The 16,311-nt window shown below is 37.7% G+C and overlaps 1 long non-coding RNA gene across 1 annotated transcript; it reads left to right on the forward strand.

Moving 5' to 3' along the window:
* Positions 1–3,970: 3,970 nt before the first annotated feature.
* LOC145731844 (uncharacterized) lies at positions 3,971–16,095 on the forward strand. Its single transcript, XR_014178891.1, has 2 exons — positions 3,971–4,519; positions 14,709–16,095. It is a non-coding gene; the product is annotated as an uncharacterized LOC145731844 (long non-coding RNA).
* The last annotated feature ends 216 nt before the right edge of the window (positions 16,096–16,311 follow it).

Raw genomic sequence — 16,311 nt, forward strand, 5'->3', positions numbered from 1 at the left:
TCACTAATTTTGGGCGCGAAGATCGGAAACGATGTAATCGAAGTTAAGACGCGAGAGGTGTCTTAAGATGACAATCGATTCGGTTTCGTACCGTTCCATTAATTTGTCCGGTGTCGATTTGGGGCTTTAGACTGGACGCTAATCCTTTTTACATTTGCCGTTTGTCTGTCCATTTTTTTTAGATCCACATTGTACGACCCAAGACTATGAATCAAGTGATTAAGTCTCTATCAATTCAATTTATAGGTAATTTACGAGTTTCCTGCTATTACGAAGCCGGCTTTAAACGGCGAGACCAAGCACCTTAAATTATACGTAAATATTTGTTCAAAGTCCTATAAATTTTGTTTAGATTTGGTTGCTTATAGTAGATTACCGTGTTACAGAACCTAGCAATGTTTTATCTAAGTGTATGTTGTTTTCGTGTTATCGGCTGTTTATTATATATTTTAATGTCAAAGATGCAGAAATGCATCTTTCAAATTTTTTATTTTAAAAGTATGCGTGTCCATTAATGAATGTTTGCGATCACATTTGTCCACTCTTCCCTATTACGTATGGTATGCATTAGTTCTTGCATTGTCCTCTGTCCTGTCCACTGCCTAACGTTGCGGAGCCATGACATCTTTTTCCTGCCGATTCCTCTCTTTCCCTCAATTATCAATGAGGTTATGCTTATTAGGTTATGCTATTTTTCAACGTTTAATGGTGTCTAACAGTTCGCGGTCTTTATTGATTATTATCAAGACCTCAACGTTGGTTCTCCTTGCAGTCCATGGAATCCTCAGTTCTATAGACCCACATCTCGAATGCTTCCAGCTTGTTCAAGTGCTCACCTTCAGTGTTCATGCCATAAAACACCACTGTCCAGACAGAGCATTTGACAAATCTAATTCTCAAGCCAAGATCGAAATCAGTATTGGTGAACACTTTTTTGAATTTCATGTGTGATTTCTGTGTCTGATTCCCAGTTTTCACACAGCCACGTTCCTACTTATTTAAATTTATTTACTCGCTCTATTGGTTGATTATCATATGTTAGGCTTGAGTTTTGAAATTCTTGTGGCTTTCGAGTAATTATCATGAATTTAGTCTTCTTGGTTTGATATTGGCCCATGTTTCCAATTTGATGTGGTCGAAACAAATTTTTCAAAGATATTTGTTAAGATAATTAATAATTCAATTCCAGTCATTGTTCCGTCAATGACATATGAATACGACTTTTTGTTAGTAATTTTGATTAATTAGAGCCGCGGTAACGACCAATGAGCGACAGGAAGTGGGTGTCATTAGCAGTATTTTAATGGGATCTAATAGCTCCAAGAATGACAATAAGGCATTTAATAGTGGAGATTCTTTTCAAAACGTATTATATTGTCGTGTATGCAGATAGGTGTATGTGGGAATTTCCTATTAGCACAAAATGTCACCCCATTAAGTTAACGATCCGTAATAGAGAGACATTAAAAATGTTGGTATTTTAGTTTGGCGAGCTGAACCCTGTGATATCTGCGAATCTCTTTTACATATACGGTCAATAATTAATTAACTAAACCCTATCCAATCGAAGTGGTTTGATTGACATGCGCTCACAGTCTGATAACACACAAATGCCCTCCCATGGTGCCGTAGGTAAACGGATGGATCCCCGGACACCTGGGGATTCAATGATAACATCGGCAACCTAAAGGTTATAATTAATTGTGTTTTTATATTTTGTTTAATCATTCCATTAGGGCTCGTTGCTTTTGGGTCGTCTTATTCTGGGTTGATGCTGGACCGTGAGCTGCAAAATAACGTTATAATTATTAATACAAAAGCGCGCCAGCGTTTAAGACCATTAACGATACAAGTTCGATTGGTTCGTGTCGGGACAGACAACACCATTAGTCAATCTGTCCAAAGCCTGAACTACGATAATTATGATTCGGTTATACAAACACTGCGAGATGCTGATCCTCACACCAGGTGATTGATAGCTGATATCGAGATGCCTAGGACCATAAGGGGCATAGACAATACTCTACATTGTCACGCACTTTTTGTTTAATTATGAAAGTTGGACCTGACATTCCCACGATCTCACCGAATTCCTCTTCGAATGAAACATATTTAACTCCAACCTCACTGTGTTGTCAGCTTAAAAGTAATTCAGAAACTTCTGATCAGAACAAACAGTTTCTTGAATTCCGGTAAGAGCAAGCCTAGATTCAATTTGCATCGGCCTGCCGTAATTCGTATAATATAATTCCAAACTGCATTAATCAGCAGCAAAAACCTACTGATCCGGCTACATTTTATCATGTGTCTGTGTATTTCTATGAGCTCAATTACGGTAAACATTTCAACAATGCAGTCTGCTCCACAACTTATCACTTCGGAATTCTGCGGGCGGACGTCGACTAACTCTTCCTATTTTTGCACATGCTAATAGCATACAATCAAAATAAAAACTGTGAGTATAGTATCCAAATAAAGAAATTATTAAACTAGTCAGTTAATTGAATACTACAACCTCTCTCTTCTGTGTTTCTTAATAGTTTATTGTTATTCCTGTTCTGAAATAATTAAATTATTTCTTATGCTTCCTTTAATCAAAATGAGAACAATAACATTTGTTACCTTAATTGTGAACAAAAAATGCCTTTGTCAACATGTCCTACTTGCAAACCTACTTAATTGCAAATAATAATTTACTTTTTTAATTTGAAAAAAATTTATTTTGTCTTACCATCAAAAGTAAAATATGTTATGTTAGTTATTTTGTTTGTTTGTTATGTTCATTTGCTTCTCAACGTTTTTTCTAAAACTTTGGTATCTTGGACGATTTTCCTTCCTTCCAAACTTATTCTCTCGTTAAACTTGTTCAAGAAACCGTTTAACTATGGGCTATGGGCCCAAACATTTCAGTCAGTCCTCAAAGCTACTTTCCTGCACGGTGTTTTACATTCACGCACTTAAAGCCATTTGCAGCTTTCCAGACACGATGTTCTGGACACCACTGCTCTGAGTAAGTCATTTCTTTGCAACATAAGATTTCTAGACCTGAAACCCTGCTCGGTCATCTTCACACCAGTCTCGACCTGACATGACATTATTTTCAAAAATCCAAATAAAATTTATGTTGCTTCATGTGATCTAGATCCAACAGTGGCCACGAGAACCAAGTTATTGAATTTATGTTCAAACTTGATTTTAGCTTCATGGATTCCTAAAACAGCCCATGGAGATTTCCGATCAGCTTTTGCTTCTGATGAACATTGGCTCTTCCCTGATTCACTATTTTTCTTTGGTTTAGGGCACTGATGTTGTAATATGTACTAGTAACTCCAAGACGTAGGCAAGGACATTGTGCAAGATTTGGCATCGCTTTCTCATGTGATGGGAAGCAATTGGATAAGGCAGACAAACAAGACGGACAATGTCAGCCTCATACTGGTGCAAAGTTTCTTGGCTTCTGCTTGATAACTGTGCTTCGTAAACTCTGCTAACAAACGTTCCTAAGCTGTCCCCCAAAAAGTATGTATTTGTTTCACGCAATAGAGCAGAAACTTAGTTGGTTTGTAGGTTCGATAACATGCAGGAGAATTAGCCATCGTCCTTCCAAAGGCATTTTGCAATATGATATCAAACCGCAAAAATCCTATAATGAATTATGGTACCGCAATCCGCATTGGACTTGCTCATCAGCGTAATTACGTTGAAGCAAAAATTAAAACCTTCTTCTAAGGTGCACAAGCTTATTTATGACGTCACGGTCTCATTGGATTAACGACGGTGCCTGCATATGGGTACGTATACAGTGACATACCTGAGGAATATTATCCGACGCGGTTTGGAGGGCATTCATTAACCTTCAAACGCACGCCACCTCCTTCTTAACTTATTACGATTCTGCTTAACGAAGATGATGGATGGTCGAGCGTGATCTATTGATTAGTTCGTTAGCATCGACCACAGCGAACGGTATTGATTCGATATCGATCGACTGGCTAATTATTGGTATTTTCAAATTATTGTCAAGGTTGTTCAACTTGGAAATGTTGCTGCAGTAACAATCTTAGATACCAGATGGCGTCGTCCGACACGAAGGTGTCACTAGGCCAACCAACTCACCGAATCCAAATCGATTTGTTTGTTATGACTAAATACCAAATACGAGAAGAATAATCGACGGGTTTCATTTGACAGGAGGTGCTCAAGTAAATGACAGCCGCGATGCCGAGCTGGGGGGCCCGATACCATCTACTCAATAATCGCGATCAGTGTCTAGTCATCGTCCAGCCGGACAATATGCCTATGGTATAGAAGATTCCTTTGAATATATTTCAGAATGTTCTTTAACAATTTTTTGAAAGTGAAATGCTTTTACGTTTCATACATAATAACGAGGTTTGAAGATGTGGAGAGGTGGTGTGTTTAAATTTCCTGGCCAAACTCCAAGATTCTGTGGGAATGCAAAAAGATTTACCACGGAATATACTCTACCTGAAACTAAGTCCCAACAAATCACAAAAAGGTAAGCGGTCTCAAATCGCTGGGTACCATCGCCGCGATACGTTTCGTTATAACCAGAACATTATTGACAGACACATCGACTTTTATCTCGATTTTTAATTATAAGTTACACAATCGATGCCATACCATCGGTCAAATATAAATGGAAATGCTCACATTTAAATGAAACAATGCTTTTGATTGGAAGTGCCTCGTAAGGACTAAGGCTGGGCGGTGCGGATCGATAACGAAACATATTCAAATCGTGACGTCGTTGTAGGTAAACCACACAGAGGGTATAGGATTTTTTTTAATTTGCAATGTGCCATTCGGGCGCCCACGGGGCAATTTTACAGCTGTTCAACACCACGTACCAATGTAGATCAGAGTGCCATCGGCCAGAACAACTCATTAGCGAAAGGCGCGAGTATTAACCGGCAAGTCATGGAGGCCTGACACCTATCAGTCAGGCCCTTAGCAATGCAAATTAACTTTTAGTCAGGATCGGCTCTACTTAAGTTTAAATTTCATATTAGTAACATACTGTAAAATGCACAACCGATGTTTTTCTTTTGACGGGACACTTTGATATCATTGTTTATGTATAAAAAAAATTGGTAGAAAGTTGATTTTACTGTACTACCTACAGATCCTAGTACGTACACCCTGGAAAAATCAGCTTTGTACCTGGGTCAGCAGATTGAAAAATTTACCACTCTGAATGCAATCCAACAAATTGATGATGTTACTGTTGTTCCATCTATATGACAAAATTAAAGTTAATGGTCAAAACCTAACTGCAGAAGCTAAATATCAACTAATCCCACTCCGAGCGTTGAAAAACAATTAAAGCCACTTTTGCAGTGGAATAATCCACACAAGGCGTCAGATGAATCGCTGACGGGTCTCGGGTGGTAATTAACAATCAAGGCGCGGCCCCGAAGAAAAACGGTCGACTTAAGAAGAAATAAAGAAGAAGAAATGACGAAGCCACGTCGTGATTAAATAAGGAACTGTGCCGGAGGTCAAATCCTGTGTTGTTGTTTGTTGGTCAGGCGCTTTGCCTTATTTGCATTCTGATTCGTTTTGATCCTCGGGGATTTTCTTCAGGAAGAACGAAAATGGTGAGTGGTGAGTTAGATGAACGTTTGTTTCCGGTGTGCAGGCAAATTGGGGACAGTTAATGTGGTTGCGGTTATGCAGTTTTGATAATATCAAAACAATTTCTGGAATTAGTGCAGCGTTACTGCGTAATACCGGTCGTTTTATACTGGCAACCAATCAAAGCAAGCAAAGCAGTTTCAGCTTCAATTAGTGGTACTGTTTTTTTTCGTGATCGTTTAAATTAATGGCGGCTTTCGTGGGGCAATTGAGCGAACAGTTGGTTTTTATTCATTATTTTCTGTTTAGAAAATGTGGAAGAAAGCTGGTTAACGAAAGAAAGTTATGAATCGTAGCATTTGTTTAAATCAAATTAGTAGAATCTCAATTACAATGATATTAACTCATTTTTGTATAATATAATGAAATGCTCATATGGGTCTAATGTTGAAAGTTCAGATCTACTAAAAATGAATACAGTTAGAAATAAACTAAATCCACGTTATTTGGTAATGAATGCTTGCATCAATGTGAACAATAAAAATTTGTCTAATTTTTGAGTAACACCAAGAAGTTTAAGTGAATATTTGCACAATTTGTGCAAACTCTTTCAGCTGTTCTGTAAACATAATTCTCTTTAGAACCTTCAAAATCTAAGAATACTGACTGTAGATAAAGGCAAAGGAATGATCCTGAACAGATTCTTCCTTCTCACAAGTCTGAGAATCTGAATAGTTGCGGTAGGTTAGGTAAGATTAGGCATCTGTCTAAAGCTAACATGATGTTTTTAATTACCCTCTTAAAATGACAACAGGCATCAAAATTCCGAAGACTGCAAAGATATAGAGAGGGAGGACAGATAAGCATAGAGTCCAGATGCCATAGGTAATAGAATAAGTGCAACAAACTATAAAAGAAAATAGAACAGTAAAGGACTACAAGGAAGATTCTGTTGAAAATTGTATAACATTAGTTGGAACCATGAAACTAAACATCCATCCAAGTAAAAGACGGATTTAAAAATTTGGCTGTTTGCGTGTACAGTGACTTTTATACTCTGATTTTATATTCCCTCACAAAATCTAAATGAAAAAAAAAATTCTGCTTTCTACTCTGCATCCTGGTGCAAGGTGGTTTATAATAGAACCAAAAGCGGATTGGACACCTTTCATCAGCTGGTCTACACAATATGCTGGTCTGTTAATATGCTGATAACCTGCAGGGCATTGTTGGAATTAATTAATTAATTAAAGACGTTTTACTCAGAGATTCCAATGCCCCAGAATGGGATTCAACGTGCAACAGAAAGTCCTTCCTAAAAAAACTCCCCTGAGAGCACCTTTTGACAGAACTAAAAACAGACTGAACAGCAAACTGAAAATCAAATCAAATGGAATAGGCCATACATATTTCGAAAAACAGAAAATCGTCTGGACCTGAACAACAGTACTGCTACAAAACAGTATTTCACCGACTTCCATCAGAAGGCTTTTGATTAAGTCCAACACGATAAAGTCATAGAGAACTTAAGGAATATCAATTGGATCAAAGCGACATACGATTAATAAATAATATCTTTTACAATTCAACGGCAGTAGTGCCTGGTGAGGACATGGAGACAGATTTGCCGATGATACTGCTATAATGGCAGAGAGTGCAGAAGATCTTCAAACCTTATTAGAGAGAGTCAACCGAGAGGGCGACGAATTAGGACTCGCTGTAAATAATGGAGCTGTTTTGTGTTGCAAGATAAGACGGTATGAAGAGCAGAAGAGAACACCACACACCACATTTCCCTGTATCCGCCCAACATGTCTAAAACTGAAAATGCAAACTTTAAGGTCTAACTAGCTAGAACTCTTGAGTCAGAAAGAACTTACAAAAGTCAAAGCTGAACAACGAAGTCTCTGAGTGTCTTGAACAAAAGAACAGTACCAAATAGCACGGAAGGCAACCAAAATTTTCCTTGCTCTAACTTTTTTTCACTACAAATTGCAACAAGCAGTGTTGAAAATGGTTAACACTTTGAATATTTGATAGTAATAAGCTAATTGTAAACTATGCGTTATTACATGTAATTGATTCGGATGGTTGATAGAGGTAATAGACTTGAGACCGATGATTTCTGCTGTTTCAAAAACGTAACATAATTTATCAATTAACGCCGGGACGGGTCGGCAAAAGGAAGTGATCATCAAAACGTTATTAATCCGTCTTTAACTAGATGGACTTACATGCGCACAGATTGGATAATAACCACATTATTAAATCTATCCCTCCTTAGGCCGGAGATTGGTATTATTATCATCAAGCTTGAATTATTTCTCTTATGATGCGCGCAATTATTATTAACAATAATACAGACACGAGTGACGTTTTCGGTGTATATTAGTCCTGCTCGATCTTAATTTGATAATGGACCACTTCAGATGCAAAGCAGACTATCATATTATATAAATTTCAATTATTGTCCAGCTCATTCAAACGTGCTTCCTTTCAAATAAAATTACTTATATAGATCCAAAACTCCTTAAGACTTCCGAAATCGATGAAACAATTAAGAAAGAGGTTAACGATTGTATAAGAGATGTTAGTGCATTGGATGAAACTAGTGCAGTTAAAAAGTGAAGGCAAATACAAACTCATTCGACTACAATACTCGATGCGAGAACTTATTTCCTCCGTATTTGATAGTGGAACCTTGCTGATTCTATTGGTTGCCTGTACTCAAGTTTAATGTAACAACATTAGCTTTGGTTTGGCTGGTATTCGGTCACAACCCTATCCAGCAGCGCCTTCAAATCCTCACATCCCGTCAGTAGAACTGTATCGTCCGCATAACGCAAGTTATTTATTACTTCTCCGTTGACAACAACTCTTTCCCGTGCTTCGTCTATGCTTCAGAGAAAATTTGCTCAAGAGTATATGTTAAAGAGCAGTAGAGAAACGTACTCGGTAGAGCTCGAATCAGCTAAGAAAAGGCCACAGGCGTCATCAAACGATGATGTCACGATCTCTGTACGTCTCGCTTTAAATATTGCTGCTCTCGTTACTTTCCAAGTTGTTGCAGCCAGTCAGTGGCGTGCTATTATTTTATCAGTAAAATAAAACATTTTCGTCGTTTTTAATAAAGAAAATAAAAGACAACAAGTTTTTTAAAGGAATGGAAACTCCTTCTGCTTCTTTCTTCATAAATTGTAAGACGTTACTGACGATTTCACGGCCTTGGCTGTATATGATAACACCTTTCTTTCCAACCTTTTTGAAAGACATTTTGACAAAATAACGTTTTTTATTCATAACACTATGTGAACTTCAACTGCGACCATCAACAATACAACCAAAACACCAGACTAAAACGGAACCTAACCTAACCTAAACCCCTAAGTCTCCCTGTCCGCCACTACATTTTTTTAAACTTGGCAACACCGTTTAGAGTGCCGGCTAGTAAAAGCATATAAAAAGGTCCAAATGTCCCTGGCCGCTGCCGCATCTGTTTTAATTGTGTCCAAGTAAAAACCGTACTACGTTGCCAAGTGGCTTTTTGACCGCTTAACAATATATTTTCGGGAATATTTTAATAGGACGCCTCTGATTATATCTAATGCGACGGCAACTGTAGAAGGAGAAAGAAATAGTTTTAAAAACTGCGTCATTGATGATGCGGTGGCCTTTTCTCATCTGATTCGAGCTCTAGTCATGGCCTTAACCTTGACAGCAGCTACTTACTCCTTTCTAGTAAACTCGCGTTTACATGAAGTGGATATGTCGCAGCAACTCTGTAACAAGACTCGTATGCCTATCAGGGGACGAAATCCAATTTGAGTATATGAAAAAGGTGTTCCTTGCATTTACGGTATATCTATATCTGTAACTTGCAACACTTCGCAAGAGAGAAGGTCATCCTCAACATAGGATACAACGTAGGTGATAACGTCGCCAAGGGCGGTGCCTCTGATCTCTTTAAGGGATGGGAAAGATTGGCCCAACTCAGTCCTACGTATGGGCGAGAGTGTAGAGTCATCTCGTCTTCTTGATTACAGGCCCTGCATAAGGGGGTGTTACTTAGCATCATCCTGAATAAGTGTTTGTTTAATTTACATTGGCCCGTTACGATACCCTTTATAAGACGTAGCCTTTTCCTGGTCATTGACAAATTTCTTCTTTCCCCAGCTTTATCCGGACAGCTTAGAAGTGCCTTGGATGAATTGCAGCCAATGGTATCGCCCCAGCGCTGTTTAAAAAGCGCTACGGATCGTTATTTGATAAGATTTTTACGGTATATTCGACCATTCCTCCAAAACCTTTTATGAAAGAGCTGAACCGAATGCTGAAGGAGTGCGAAGTTCTTAACACCATAAAGAAATGAAAACTTCAATATCTGAGTAATATAACGAGAAGACAGAAGTATACACTTCCCCAATTGATAGTCCAAGAAAAGCATTGGCAGACGACGTGTGTCCTGTCTAATGAACCTAAAGGGATTGGTTTAACTGTAGCAATCTGCAACTGCTCAGAGCTGCAGTCAACAAGGTCCGGATTGCTGTATCAATCGGATGTTATTGATGAATGCTTTCATTGGAAGTAAATAGTAACAAATGGTCGATAATTAATTTCAAACGCTTTGGAACAATTAAAGCCAGTCTGCTATTAATCAAAAAGGTCACCAGTCTTAATTAGTGCTAATTCGCACTTGTTAATAACGTGACGTCAATTAACAATTTAGCTAAATTACTGACTGGGATTTAGACTCCTCAGGTCTAAGGTTAAATTGTTTTTTTTTTTAATGTCGGTACGCCTCTGGTAAAAAGTAAACAAACCCAATAAATAAAGTCGATCGCGAGGCTAAGGCATGGGGCATAACTCTTCCATAACTAGCAATGCCCGGTTATGCCAGGCGAATTTTTAATTTCCCTTTCCCAGAATCGCATATATACACAGTGCGTCCCGTGCCGTCCTGCCGTCATAAACAAGGATTTAATCTGGCTGTCCCCGTAAAGCACGGCACTGTCAAATTCAGCGATTGGTCGGCCGCTCGTAAACTACGCAAATGAACTATAAATTCGCAGATTGCAGTCTTCTATATGCGTACCGAAGTACTAATGATTCGAGGGTTATACGCCCACGTGACGGTGCTGAATCGAAGAAAAAAATAAAGCAAATGAAAACAAGGATTACGGTGCCACAGTTACAACCCTTCAATTGATTCGGAATAGGAACCCACAGGAAAAAAAGTAAAAAGTCGTATTGCGCCCAACAAGCTGTTCAGATTTAAATTATAACTGTAGCACTTGACACAATGGCCGTCTGGCGAGTGAGCTCGCACTAAATTAATAATAAACCCACAGAATGGTCAGATACCATCTTAATGTTAACGTCCGCGACACAATACGGAGCCGGGAAGAAGAAAAAGGTATCAATGGTATTCGTGAACCATCTAGTATACAGGGCGAACAAGGAAACGTATACACCCACAACTAGATGACTAATTCACCAAGGTTTCACTAGATCTGGATCTGTCAATTTGTTGCTATAAAGTTAAAAGAAAAAAATGGTGGATATAAATATCATATTTAATAGTATCTGCTTTTTATCATGTTATAAGTACAGACAACTTTCTGAGATGATGGGCAATCAACTTTTTTGAAGAATTTCACCGACATCTATTAACACATACTAAATTGAACAATTTAAGTAAGCCTCGAGCGAGTGGAACGAACATCACCCGGTATGATTGAAATACACACAGTGGGAGTTCATTGTTTTAAATATTGGTCAAGACAATATAGCAGGCCCCGAAGAAGGGTTTTTCGATTCGGGGAGAATTTACACCCGCGCAAAACAGATCGGAATCTAGCTCGTGCCTTTTGGACTCTGCCGAACAATGGGCTGCTGCTTTCGAGGGTATCGGAATGAATAATTAATTAATTGCTCCTTGGGCCGACCTAAAAAAAATGGGAAAAAAGTTTTTAGGAAGCTGAAGCAGGACAAAAAAAACAATTCAAAGTTGCGTCTCTTTATACTTTCTAAACTTCATTTGGCATGGAAGATAACTTATAGCTTCACTATTCAATTTGATTGTTCTGCTCAAGTTTAGGTTATAACATGAATTAAGTACACTTTTTACAGAATTAAATTTACGTTATATAACTTGGCTTTTGCGGTTAACATGGTAATCATCTACAGAATAAACTCATGTGGTTTGGGAAGGAATTAATAGCAAGTCCAGGAGCAGGATAAAGCAGAAAGGGTTGCAAATCCCGCCAGAGAATATTAAGACAGTATTAATTAAGTATAATCTTTTGGCGGATGGAAAGAAAATAGTAGATTTCCTAATCAGTGCGCAAAGTTATGTTTTCCCGCACGTAAAAGCAATAATTAGACAAACGACGTGAAGCGGAGGTCTCAGGTAAGCTTTTTGCGCACGTGTTAGGAACAATTTTTTTTCTACGAATGAAATAACTACATTTTGTTTTCAATTTTTAATTTTTATTGACAATTTTCTCATTTTTACATTGCAAGGGCAAAAAAAATGTTTCCCGCATAGTGTGCTGAAAAATTCTATTTTGCTTATGTAAAAGTTTCAAAACGTAAACTTTCCACCCTGTACCTTACTTCTGTTCTAGACAGTAAACTCCGTAGACCGTAACTATTAAAATTAATTAAACGGATATAATAGCAAATAAACGAAAGTAAAAAATCGTTTAAAATCGAAGGGCCAGTATCGGAAAAACACTGGAAACTCTGACCGTTGGAAAATTGCAATTTTCCCCCGAACCAAAGTGGGAGAAGGGGAGTTCAAAGATGATTCTGGATGAGTGCGTCTTTTGTGCGAAAACTTCAGCTTTTCATCGATGGAATTTCTGGAGATCAGATTTATGCATGCCTGGGCAATGCCCTGACGAGATTAAGGGCTAGTTTCGAGCTCTAGGGCATAAATTAGGCTCTTTCGAGGTAGCCGACGATAAGATCCGTTCGAATAAAAACGTCGACAATTTTAATTTGCCGTAATCGTACACCACGCCGTGTATAACCTATAAAAAGCCGTTTAAAAATTATGTTGGCTTTCTCAAAAAAAAAAGAGAAAAAAACGAGGTAATAAATTTGCGGTCGGCCCGTAACACTGTCGCAGAAAGATATGCGGATTATTTAATCAACAATCGAGATATAAAGTTATTTCTGTGCTTGGGTTATGCCCCGGACCGAACCGGAACCCTGTCGAGCATTTCAGTTTTAGGAGGTACCAATGTATCAACATCGTTTTCAATAGTTTGGATAATTTAACTTTAAAACGTCTAATTTAACAACACTGAAGAAGGCAAAAATTATCGTAAATAGAAGGAGGTAAAATATGGTAATATGGAGAGGTTTATAGGATAGTTAACTTTCACAATTTTTGTTTAAAGAAGATTCCAAAAACAACGTATGTCATAATAATTATAATTCTTCTGTTAGAGAAGTAGTGCTCACTACCTAAAAAACTATCAAGATCAGAATAAGGAACTGCAATTCAGAAACTATCAAGTGTAATTCAGAATAGGCAAGAGAGAAGAAGAACATTCAAAGGTAATTCTATAAAATACATTATCTGTTGTCTAAATATCTTCTTCTATTAAAGACGCTGTTTGGGAGGTACGAACCAAAAAATGATTTTTTGACCAGAAAGTCAAATACGAAAAATGAAATATATGTGTTTCCAAAAACTTCCTCTAATTAACTTAAGTTTGCTAATACATATTTTAAAATGATGCTGGAGATTTACCCGAGAAAATATTTAAAAACGTCCTATGAAGTAGTTATTATAAATGTATTACTAACTCTCAATTAATATAAAAAAACAACTTGTGTTGTTAAAAAACAATTTGTGATACTACAAGTCATACAAAAATAATCGAGAATCTGAGTTTTTCAACTTCACCACCCTGATCACCCTGTACCATAACATTGACAATAATTTCCCCTAAAAGTATCAGGCATAAATTGTACGAAGTGTTGTTAACGACAAAAACAAAAGGATATTTGCGAGATCTTAATCACCATTTTGCGACCCCTCAAAGAAAAGGTGCAGGTTAAAAATAAGAGAAGGCGATCTCGGGAGAGTTGTTGTTAAGCATCCAACTGAAAATTTAATTAAAATTAATAGAAGTCATTACGAAACGTTCTCAAAGAACATTTGGCAGTACAAAACGAAAGTTTGTATGGTATTAATTCACGGATTCACGAACCTCTTGCTACGTTTACACCGCCAGTTTATGACCCATTTTCCCTGATTGTACACACTCATTGACTTGTGACTTTCTCACTTTAGGCTGTAGTGGTGTTATTATCAATTTACTCTTGTTCTGCAGTTGCACCATACGGTTGTCACTAACTAAAACCGTATACCTAGATAGGGGTGAAGGCAATTCGAACAAACGTTACCGTGAATAGTATGCCGTAGAAGGCGAGGTGCCCAAATTTATAAACAAGCAGAGCACAGGCACTGCCCCGCAGTGATTGAATAATTCAATGTAAATTATTTTTCCGATACAATAAATCTTTTGTCATTGCGCCCCGTACGGCCGCAACAATAATTAATTGTTGAGGATTAATGATGAATGATGACTCGATACTTTGAAAACATTCACTGGAATCTCTTCGAGGGGTCACGGATTTGTTAATTACTAGAGATTAAATCTGGAGAGTAACGAGGCCCGGTCTGACACTGACTCTGAACGGGTTCAACAGTCTGTCGACTCGGTGAATTTCGTGTTAGTTTTTTTTTTTGACGTTTAGCCAGGTCAAAGGTTTCGTTCTTTAGGCTAGTTGATTTTTTAATAAGATTAGTTAAGCCGTCAAATAACGTTTTTTTACACACCTTATTTGGATTCGAAGCAGTCGTGGTACTTCAACAATTCTATTAGAAAATAATGGTAGAAAAGGAATGCGTGCCAAAAAAAATCCATTGGTCAATACTTAGGATATTAGAATTTTGTTATATTGTATCATACAAAATGTCTCATAAGCTGCAATAAACACATAGTTTTGGATATGTAACAGTGACCAATCCTAAAAAGATAATTGTCGTAAAGTAAAATATTATTGAAAACTCTATAACATTTATGTTTCAGATTCACCTAGAACGCAGCGGACCAGCTTAGACTACGCGGATGACACTGCGATCATGGCCCGAAGCAGGAGCGGCCGACTCCTGACCCGATACCTCCAAGAGGAGACCACAGCTTTGGAGAAATGGTGCAACAAATAGAAGATCGACCTAAACGCGGAGAAAACGCAGGCCATAGTCTTCAAAAGAAGACCAAAGATGAGAATAGAAGGCAACGTCAGGTTAAAAGACATCGAGTGGTGCAACGAGGCGATGTCACCTCATCCAACTCTTCCACAAGACTTCCAAGGCAGAGCAATTCCAAGATCACTTAATGTCAGCAATGGATAAGCCTAAACTTCGTGTACCCTATTTAACATCAATACATTCCGAATTCACAATCTATAAGTCAAAGGAGATTACAATATACTTTTTGTAATATTCAGTATCAAATTGATGGTTTCACCACTCTTTGATCTTACCAGTCTACGTTTATTTTTGTAGCACTTCAAATGACTGCCATATTATTGTTGCGTCTCCATCAGCAGTTGCCTCTCAGAATACACGAAACCAATGAATCTGACGGTTTGAACCTATTCGTCAAATGTGATCTAAACCACTCAATCATATTACCTTGCACACTATGTAGCTCTAACTTATGCAGCAATATCTCGTGATTTACACAGTCAACTACTAGAAATCCGATTATGACAACATTTGTGCTTTTATTAAGTTGAAACTCAAACTGACTAGGAGTTATAACATTGTTCCTTGTGAAGAATGTTGTCAGTTATTCCCTGACTGTCTTCTCTATTAACTTGCAGAACACTGGGATATTTTTTATTATCCTCAGATGTGTCATCGTAAGGAGATGAATTTTGGTTTTCTGATGTAAACCATTGTCTTCTTGATATCATCGATTTGGATTGGTTCAAGAAGGGAGTGTTACGTACATGCCCCAAGAAATCTGTAGGTATATTGTTCTATCGGTTCATAGCATCAGTACAGAAGTATTCATCTAATTTCTGAGCAACAATTTCATCTTCCCCTCTTGCTTTTTAGTTTATTGATAAGTGTCTCACACTGGTTATGACGTAAAACTCGAAAACTTGCAGTAGCACTTTTGCAAAAAAAGTTCTTCTTCTGCTTCTTTCTTTCTAATATGGGTGTCCATATAGGTAGGCTAATGCCTGTTTAGTCGTATTATGCTTCTTCGGACGTTGATGTCCAGCACTCTTTCCAGCGTTTTGGAGGTATGCCTTGGGTTCGTTTTCCGAAAGGATTGTTTGTTTTTGCGATTTTTACAAGTCTGTTGTCTTCCATTCTGTTTACAATTATTGTATGTAACAAGAGTTGCAGTTTGCATTCGATAATCCTACAAATAAATCATGGAAATCCTTTTGGAATCTTACATACTTTGACATACATAACTGTTGTCATCAATTGCCCGTTTGTTATATTTTGTTGATCATCAAAACAATTCAAACATATATTGGGCTCTGAGTCGTTTTCTCAAATAAAGTGGGACAGGTCACAATAAAATCAAAGCACTATCGAATCGGAACTGAAAAATCGACCGTTCAATCCGTCTAATAGTCCATTGTCAGACTTTTAGCTTTGATTGTATG

This window comes from Ips typographus, linkage group LG7, assembly GCF_016097725.1.
Source record: "Ips typographus isolate SLU linkage group LG7, UJ_Ityp_2.0, whole genome shotgun sequence".
Taxonomy (NCBI): domain Eukaryota; kingdom Metazoa; phylum Arthropoda; class Insecta; order Coleoptera; family Curculionidae; genus Ips; species Ips typographus.